Source organism: Petaurus breviceps, unplaced genomic scaffold (genome assembly GCF_028583685.1).
Source record: "Petaurus breviceps papuanus isolate PSGF00001 unplaced genomic scaffold, PetGlider_PUasm1.0 208, whole genome shotgun sequence".
NCBI classification, from domain to species: Eukaryota; Metazoa; Chordata; class Mammalia; order Diprotodontia; family Petauridae; genus Petaurus; species Petaurus breviceps.
This window is the reverse complement of record NW_027185852.1, coordinates 19,308,360-19,318,697: the sequence shown is the minus strand read 5'-3', so window position 1 is coordinate 19,318,697 and position 10,338 is coordinate 19,308,360. Positions and strand designations below refer to the sequence as shown.

At 40.8% G+C, this 10,338-nt stretch overlaps 1 protein-coding gene across 1 annotated transcript in view; it reads left to right on the top strand.

Annotated features, from left to right (window-relative positions):
* Positions 1 to 10,338, top strand: part of LOC138165179 (complement component C8 alpha chain-like) — a 105,883-nt gene that overhangs the window by 68,784 nt on the left and 26,761 nt on the right. The gene's annotated exons all lie outside the window — the stretch shown is intronic.

Sequence of the window (10,338 nt, the reverse complement as noted above, 5' to 3'; positions counted from 1 at the left end):
TTTTCTTTTCTTTTCTTTTCTTTTCTTTTCTTTTCTTTTCTTTTCTTTTCTTTTCTTTTCTTTTCTTTTCTTTTCCTTTCCTTTCCTTTCTTTTCTTTTCTTTTCTTTTCTTTCTTTTCTTTCCTTTCCTTTTCTTTTCTTTTTTTGCTTTTTGAAGGGGGGAAGGTAGGGCAATTGGGGTTGACTTGCCCAAGATTACACGGCTGATTTTTGTGTTAAGTGTCTGAGGTCAGATTTGAACTCAGGTCCTCCTGACTCCAGGGCAATGCTCTATTCACTGTGCCACCTATCCACCCTACAAGTTTTTCTTGACATCAAGCCAAAATCTGCTTCTTTTATTGATCTTAAGTCTGTCCTCTGGGTCCAAGCAAAACAGGAATAATCTGTCTTGCATGTGACACATCTTTCCCAAGTTTTCTGCTTTCCATCCAGTCCAAATCCCTCCACTTCCTTCAATTGAGCCTCCGATGTCAAAGACTTAAATCAATTCACCAAGCTGTATGCTCTTTTGTGGATGGCCATAACTGTGTAATAAACCCAATGTCATCTACAATGCAGTATCAGGAGGGCCTCACCACCCTTACTCATCCCTGTCCAATTTGGCCTCCTTGAAGAATATCTTCATGAAGGTGACAAACACCTTTTCTATGCACATGTCTCCATGCATGCTTCCTTGCTTGGTATTAACAATCAGAAGCTCATGGAATAAAGGTAGCTCCATGATTATATCTTATGAACTAACTAGGGCATAAGAACTCCTTGGAGGAAGAGAAATTTGAAAGCTGTATTTTGTTCTACCAAGTCAAATGCTCTTAATAACCCTAGAAAAATGGTAAATGCAGTGAGATATTATGTTCTTTTCCTGAATGTGGGACAGTGGACAGGGTTCTGGATATGGAGACAGAAAAATATGGGCTCAGATTCCACTGCTGACATGGACTAGCTGTGGGAATTTAAGCAAGTATCTTAACTTTTCTCAGCCTCAGTTTCCATAGCTGTAAAATAAGGGTTTTGAACAGGATGATCTCTAAGGTCTTTTCCAGCTCTATAACTTTGATCTTAAGATCAATCACTCCATTAGGAAGCTGTGAAGATGTAGACTGCTGTGGATAATAATCAGTGAAAGCCTGCTTCTTCCTTTCTCATATTTTCATCAAGGATATTCTCAATCAAAGCATGTCTACATCATTCTCATAAAGATTTTATAGAGATGAAAAAGATGAGAACAAATTTATAGACTCACAGGTCAGTAGCTACTGACATTTTCTCTTGATTGTCTTTTAAGGGAAAAAGAATACTCTCCTTGATATTTTCCTACAAATGTTTGGTATCATTCTCTCCTTTGGATGTCTTGAAAATCAATTCTTTGATGATTCAGAAATGTACTGGTGACTTCTTCAACATATCCATGATTTGATCCAGACATTTTGCCTCACTTCATCTTCTTATAAACAATCTCTATTTCTTGAAGATCAGAGGTATTAAAGTTGAAATATGTCAGTGCCACAAATGAAAATCCTTCTTGTTGAACTCAATGTGGTATGAAGCCTCAGTTTACTTCTTCAAGGAAAACTATGTGTAATTTCCTTCCATTTGCATGTATTTCTTGTACTTCTGGCTTCTGGTTTCATTTATAGCAAGGTTGTCAATATCCGTATACTTAACTTCCTGCAATAGTATGTCAACCGACTGGTGACTCAGTGGACAAGGATCTCACATTTACGGGATTAGCAATTAAATTTAAATGTATAGATATTCTCAAAACCATTCACTGTGCCTTCTACCCCCCTTCCCACTACTCTGTCACCTTCTTTGTAGAAATTCGAGGGACTGGCACATGACTGAGTACTCATTTGTATTCATGCTTTCAAGAGCCGCTGAAAGATTCACCACCTAGTACATTTCCCTTTTGGTAATGGATCTTTCCATACTTTATGACTCAAGTCTTTGAATGGTAGACCCAAATAGTTACCAGGACTATACTCAATCATTTAATTAATCAACTAGAAAACATTTACTAAGTACTGACTGTTTGCCAAGGCACTGTGCTTTTTCCTGGGGATACACGTGAAACAATCGACTTGTCTCTCCCATTAAAATGTAAAGTCTTTCAGAGTAGAGATAAGAGGGTGTACATTACAGCCATGTGGGATAGCCAGTGCAAGTTAATGGAGTTTAGAGGTGCAGTGCTGCACATGAGAAGAAAGATAGCCAGTTTGACTGAAACCCAGAACAGAGAAGAGTCATGTACAACAAATCTGGAAAGCTATTTGGTGCCAAGTTGTGAAAGGCTTTAAAAACTAAATAAGAAGAGTTTCTATTTGATTCCAGAAGCAATAGGATGCTGCTGGAGGTTACTGAATAAAGGAATGACATAGTCAGATCTGTGCTTAGAAAAAGTGCCGGCAGGACTTTGTAGAATAGTCTCGAGAGGTGAAGGACTTCAGTCAGGGAGAATGATTAGGAGGCTGGTGCAATAATATAGATGGAAAGTGATGAGGACCTGGACTAGTGTGGGGTCTATGTAAGTGTAGAGAAATGTGATGTGAGATTCCATGAAGGCAGAAGTGGCCAGCTTTGGCGATTGATGGGATGTACAGAGTGAGGACTTGAGAATAATTCTGATGATTACAAACCTGAAAGCCAAGAAGGATGGTGGTGACTTTGATAAATATAGAGAAATTGGGGAGAATGAAATCTTTTGGGGGAATTATAATGAATGAAGGTTTGGGGAGATGCAATTTAAGGAACCAGCTTGATAAAACCTAATGGATCTTGCTCTCAGGTGGTACAGCCTCTGAGAACTTGGGTTGTCTTCATTTTGTGATCAGATATCAGAGCAGGTCTTTTCGGGAGATAAGTGAGATAATGAATCACACGGTGAGACTGGGAATTCAGATATTAGTAGCCCAGTTTTACAAATGAGGAAACTGATATTATAGTGCTTCAAAGTATAGAAAGTACTTCCTCACAACAGCCCTACGAAATAGGAAATGAGTGTATGTAGTCCAATTTTACAGATTGTTGGGAAGTTTTTTTATTTTTAAACACAGTCTTAGACTTATCAGATTATTTGTTCACAGTCCTAAAGCCAGGAATTGGGCAGACCTGAATAGAGGCTGTCTGATTTCAAGCCTGATACTGTTTCCACTATCCTCTAATTGTACCCTTCCCTTGCCCCCCATACACAACACGATTGGTCATGCATGTCTGGAGTGTGGACTAAAGTTTTTAAAAAATCACTCATGCTCTCTTCTTGCTATTCAGACATGGGGTATGACTAATGAAGAGTCCAAAACAACCGAACAATGAAGATTTCCTAACACCACACCCAGAGCACTGTCCTTTTCAGCACCTAGCTGTTTAGTGCATTCTTGTTGATTGAATGCCTTTTGAGTGCCCTGTATAGACATATTGATATAGATAAAAATCAAATCTATTCATTAGAAAGATGGCCTGATTGCATGTGCAGGATGGATTGAAGGGGAAACTAACTGAGGGGGTGAGAAGTTTGTAGGGTTATTGAAATGTTCTATACGAGTGATTGAATCTTGCTTCAACCATTCAAGTTGATGACTCAGTAATGACTCAATAATACTACTAATACTAGCTAGCTTTTGTGGAGTACTTTATATGTGCCATCTCATTTGATCCTCACAATAGCCCTGAAAGGGAGGTTGTATTATTATATCCATTTTATAGATGAGGAAACTGAGGTTAAAAAAAGGTAAATGATTTGATCAGAGTCACATATTAAGTGTCTGAGGAAGGATTTGAATTTAAGTTGTTCTGGCACCAAGTCCAACACTCCATTCATTTTGTAATTTGATTGTCTAGTAGAACTTCAAGTATCCCAAACACACTTAAGGGACAGATACTGGTAAAGTATTAACAATCAGTAAAACAGAATTTGCTAAGTGCTTACTATATCCTAAGCAGTGTGCTCTTCTCTGGAGATGTGAATACAAAAAGCAAAAAAAAAAAAAGGTCTCTGCTCTCGAGGAGGTTTCACTTTAGTGTGGAAAACAATGCACAAGGGGAAGCAGTGATCATGAAGGACTATTAATAATGATCAAAAACTTATGAGGAGGGCAGAATGGTAAGTGTGGCTAAAGGAGAATAGATTGATACAACCCATCCAGGAACAATGACCAATTTAACTGGATCAGGGTTCATGGTTTCAGAACTACTGGGAGAGGAAGGGATAGAAAAAAGTGGCAAGAGAGATGGCAAGAAGAGATGACAGAAGAGTTGGGATTGAAATGCATGTCCAAGTCTCCCAATCAGGAGAATGAGGTGGCAAGAAAAATTTTCTCTAGGATAGGGGAATTTTTCATTCATGGTCAAATAATATTATGACAGTAGTTGCCTACTCTACCCACTTTTAAGACCAATCCTGCCTCTCTCTAGGCTGCCACTAGTACCACCCCTATGAGTGGCCAACCTCTACCAGGACATAAAGAGATTCTTTGTTCTCTTAGGCAGAGGTAAGTCTTTACTTAGCCAGAGTCTTTACTTTGCCATTAGCTAACTAGCTGTGTGACCTGGGGCAAGTTACTTCTTTCTAGGATCAAATTTACTTGCCTTCTAAATGAAGGAGTTGAATTGGATGATTTCCATGGTCCTTTTTGGTCCTAATATTCCATGTTATAACATTCTGCATCATAAGTCTCTGAAGGATCTGACATTCTCTGTCCTAAAGTCCCCTCCAAGCTCTGACATTCCCTGTCCTGAGATACGTTATAATGGAAATTCTCTGTTCTCAGATGCCTTTGAACCCTAACGTTCTTTCTACTAACATGCTTTGCTCCAAAGTCCATCCTATCTCTCACCCACTCTGTACCAATCAAGTGTGGGCTCTATGATGTTTGTTTGAACTGACAGCATATTATAGCCTATCCACCGACCTTTTGTGAACCTAATTACCCAGCAGAAGACTCCTAACTCAATTAATCAGCTGTTAACAACTTTAATTCAGAGACACTCCACTACACCACTCACCTCAGTAATCACTCGAGTTTCTGCCAGGGAACACATCTCACTCACTTTTGTTTATAACTGTTGAAATATTTTTAATCAAAATAATTAAATATGCTAAGTTTCCCTCAATTAGTAATACATTAAAAATTAAAAGTGCTTAAATGAAGGCTGGCAGAAAAAAAAGCCCTTTGCCTGGAGCTGAGTGCTGGTACTTAACCAGTTCCCTCCTCCTTGGAGCCGAGTGTCTCTCAGATCTGATTAAGGCACTTCAGAATGGTATTTTTTCTCATCCAGGATTTTTCTGAACAATAACACAAAACATTTTCGTGCTTTTATGGATCTACCCAGCAGCCCCTGGCATGAGGGAAGGCGAGGGAGCTTGGGAGCTTTCTCAGCCGATGAGCGATGTGACCTTAAGCAAGCTCTCACCTCTCTCTGGGCCTTCATTTCGAGATCTATCAAATGGGGAGATCCAATGAAGTGTTCTCAAATGTATCATCTAGCTTCCCAATTGTGTGGTACTCTACAAAAGGGGAAGTGTGATAGAAACATCAGCAGCAGCAGCCTTGCCGTTAGGAGAGCAGAGAGAAATGTTCTTAGCTAAGAGACGGTGGGGAAGTGACTATCTCTATCTCTACAATTTCCTCATTTATAAAATGGGGAGAATGACAGTTTTTCTTTCCAGAATTTCGTTCTTTTTAGTTTTCAACACTCATTGCCACAAGACTTTGAGTTCCAAATTTTCTCCTATCTATCTGTACTATCTATCCCCTACTCCCCACCCTAAGATGGCAAGCATACTGAACACCCCTTTCCCCAGTCTGTCCTCTCATATACCCCCCCATCCTCTTTGTAGAGTAAGGTGGATTTCCGTACCCCACTGCCTGTATAGGATAACAATATTTGAAAGTACCTACCTCACAGGGGTCCATACTCTATCGGCAATCTCACCAACTCCCATGGATTCATCTTTACTCACATGTCTCCCAAACAAATGACCAGCTTAGATAATTAAGTATCTATTAAGTACTAGGCACTGGGAAAAGGGGAGCAGCTGGATGGCTCAGCGATTGAGTGCTGGCCCTGGAATCAGGAAGACCTGAGTTCAAATCTATCCTCATATACTTGCTAGCTGTGTGACCCTGGGTAAGTCACTTAACCCTATTTGCCTCCATTTTTTTTTTCATCTGGAGAGAGCAATGGCAAACCATTCCAGTGTCTCTACCAAGAAAACTCAAACGGGGTCACAAAGGATTGGACATGAGTAAAAAATAAGTGAACAACCGTGAAAAAGACTAGGGATAAAAATACAAAGGTGAGACAGGATCCATTCTCATTGAATTTATATTCTACTAGGGGAAGACATTTTCACACATAAATTCACGATACATGAACAATACACTGCGATGGTGAGGAGGTCTCTGGCAGCTCAGGGAATTGGGAAAGTAGGTGGTAATTGAACTGAAACTTGAAAGAAGCTTGGGGCTTGAAGAGGCAGAGATGGGGAGAGAATTCCAGGCATAGGGGATGGCCTAGATTTAGGTGGAAGAAGGGACATGTGTACTAAAAGCGTCAAGCGGGTCACTGGCTGGGAGTGTTAACTGTGTGAGAAGGAGCAGTTTGAAATTATTCTAGAAAGACAGGGAAAGAGCTTAGCTCAAAAAGGCCATGGGCCTCTCCTATCCATCCAGGGCAATCACCAGTCGTCTCGACCTTTCTCTTGGCACTGGACTCTGATGACTCTGGAGGAGAGAGTGAGGTTGCTGACTTCGCACAGCTCTGCCTTACTTTAACCCAATTCACTTGCAGGTTAAGACATCACCCACCTGATGGCATTGGTCCCCTTTGAGAATGAAGGAAGGAGAACAGCAACAGATAGGTTTGAACCACACTGTGAAGGGCATTGATAACAAACAGAAAAGTTTGTATTTCAGTGTGAGGCAGTAGGACACCCAGCTCTCCACATCAAGCACTCTTCTCTATCCCTACTATCTAGGTCACTGCTAAATCTCTCTACTTGGGCAAACAAGGTAAAGTGACTTGCCCAGGGTCACATGAGTAGTGAGTGTCTCAGGCTGGATTGGAACTCAGGAAGAGGAGTCTTCCTAATTTGAGGCCCAGTGTTCTGTGCCCTGTGATGCCCCCCTAGCTGCCTTCAGTCTCCTCCCAACTCTCTGCATTGACCTTAGGATAAAGTACAAACCCCTTTTTGGCATCTCAAGCCCTTCACAGTTTGGCTCCAGATTTTCTGTCCAGCCTGATCATACATTTCTTCCCAGTCATGGACTCTGTGCTCAAGTCAAACTGCACTATTTGTTTTTTCCTATACATGAAAACCATCTCCCACTTCCAGGTCTTGGTATATTATCTGTTACCTATATCTATAATGCTCTCCTTCTCTTTACTTCTTGGAGTCTCCTCAAGACTAAAATGAAATATACTTTCCAAGAGTCCTTTCCTGATTCCATGAGTTGTTAGGGACTCACCAGACCACTTAGTATATATTTGGTCTCTATCCTATATTTGGTCATTTGAGAATGTGTTACATACCTTCCCTCACTCCAGTAGAAGGGAGAGGGCCAGGGGTTTTCTCAATTTTGTATTTTTATCCCCACTTCTAGCATAGATGCTCAATCAATGCTTGATGATGGATTGAAGTTGAAACGAGATAATATATTAAAATACTTTTGTTAAGGGGTAGCTAGGTGATGCAATTGATAGGTTACCAGGCCTGGTATCAGGAGGACCTGAGTTCAAATGTGACCTCAGATGCTTCTTACTAGCTGTGTTACTCCAGGAAAATCATTTAGCTTTGTTTATCTCAGTTCCCTCGTATGTCACATGAGCTGGAGAAATGGCAAACCACTTCAATGTATTTGACAAGAAAACCTCAAAGGGAGTCTTCAGGAGCCAGACATGAGTGAAACAACAAATTTTGTTAGGCATTAACTATATGTCAGACACAAGGGCAGGTGACCAAAATGAAACAGGCCCTGCCCTCAAGGAGCTTACATTCTATAAGAGATAATATTTTCTCATTCATAGAACAAAGGAATGGAACCAAATGATCTTCATTTTCCCTTTCAGATCTATCCCTCCATGATTCTAACCCCCCTCATGTTACAGATGCTGAAACTATGGCCCAGAAAGGGTAAGGGGCTCCCCCAAAGTCACAAAAATAGTAAGTGGCCAGATCTTGGGCTGAAACTTAGGTTTTCTGATACTAAATTCAATACTATTTCCACTACGCCATGGAAGACTTGAACTCAGAGCAAGGAGATCTGGATTGTCTTCCTGGTGTTGGAACAGCCTAGCTGAGCAACCTTGGGCAAGTCATTTCCTTGCTTTGGCTCCAGTTTTCTCCTCTCAAATTAGAAGGGTGAACTTAGTAACCTCCATGACTCCTCACAATCTAGGAGTCACACTGCTCATAAGTGTCTGATATGGGATTCAAACCCAGTTTTTCCTGACTCCAATGCACCACACAATACTACCTCTCAATTTCCATTGGTTGTTCCCACTCCTTTTCTCAAACCTGAATCAAACAAGTCTAATCCTACTTTCAAATGAAAGCATTCAGTTCCTTGAATATCCCCCTCATGTTTCTGCAGAAGTTCTCTCTTCTCTAACTTAAATATCCCTAATTCATACAGCTGGTTATCGTATACGATAATATTGAGTCCTGCAAAAAATCATTCTGGAGAGTAATTCAACCATTTTGGCATAAGAGTATAAAGGCTGCTATTTTGGGTCAGTAAGTCAGTCAGTCAACAAACATTTACTAATGCTTACTAATGTTCAGTCAACAAGCATTTACCATGGTGAGTGCTGGAGATTAAATAAAAAGGCACAGAGTTCCTGCCCTCAAAGTGCTTACAGTCAAATGGAGGAGATAACAGATAAAAATCTGTGTGCATATAAATTATATACCCGATAGATATAAGGTAATCTTTGGAGGAAGCAGAGCCAGGAATGGCCTCCTGCAAGAGGTGGGGTTTAAGTTAAGTCCTGAAGAAGGCAAGTGAAGGTGAGAGCCAGAGGTGAGGAGGGAGAGTGTTCCAGGCTCAGAGCACAGCCACGGCAAAAGTATGGAGTCAGGAAATGAAATGTGGTGTTTGAGGAAGAGATGGTAGAGTTGGATTCTAGAACATGGGGAAGAGAGCAAAATATAGAAAGGATGGAAAGTGAGGAACAGGGGACAATTCACAAAAGGATTTCTATTTCTTCCTGGAGGTAGTAGGGAGCTCCTTGGATTTATTGAGCAGGAATTACTCATGGGCAGATGTGTATTTTTTGATAGATCACTTTGGCAGCTGAGTGGACGATAGATCGGAATGGAGGGAAACCTGAAGCAGGAAAAACCATTAAAAAACGATTGCCTACCCCCTTCCTGACAGAGAGAATGATGCCAAGATGCAGAAGGAGACATACATTATCAGACACAGCCAATCTGGGAATGCGCTTTTCTTGATGGCACATATTTGTATAAATGGTTTAATTTTTCCTTTTTCAAAACAATGGGGGTTCAGGGAGGAGTTGTGATGGGTAGCCAAAAGAGAAGAGAAAGAAAGCCATTGCTGCATTTCAAAAGGCTGTTAATTTAGTAAAGAGAAAAAAAATGTCATAGACAAGACAGGAAGCCTGGAAGAATTACAAACAGAAGACTTTTGAACATTATATGTTTGATTTTGAACATTTTTAAAAAGTGAACTCTATATAATAGCTACACAGTTTTCTGTCAGTCTTTCCCCCCTTTTCTTTGTTCTATTATAAATGGGAAAATGCCCACTTTGATGTTTAAGTTTAAAATAAAAAAGGACTATTTCAAGAGTCCAGTTTAACCCTAACCCTAAATGAACACTGAGGTTTTGGTCTAGGTGCCTTGGAGAATGGTGGTGCCCCTGAGGGTACCAGAGATGTTAGGAAGAGGTTCCACCTCATGGTGCATCGAGTGCAATGAGAATATAGTTGCTAAGAGAGAGTCCTCGAAATGGGCCTGTTTATCCCTGAAGACAGGCATAAAATCCATGTTCCCCATAGTTTCTTTTGTTTTCAAGTAATATGACTCATTTATGCCAGATGATCTCTCCTCTTCTACCTTACTCTCCCTTTTCCTTTTCTTCTCCTCATTCTCTATCTCCCTCTCTCTCTCTTTCCCTCTCTCTCCTTTCCTCCCTCCCTCTTTCCCTCCCTGTCTCTCTCTTTCCATCCCTCCCTCCCTCCCTCTCTCTCTTTCCCTCCCTCCCTCCCTCCCTGTCTCCCTCCCTCTCTTTCTCCCCCTCCTTCCCTTCCTCTCTGTCTCTTTCTCTCATCCTCTCTCTCTCTCTCTCTCTCTCTCTCTCTCTCTCTCTCTCTCTC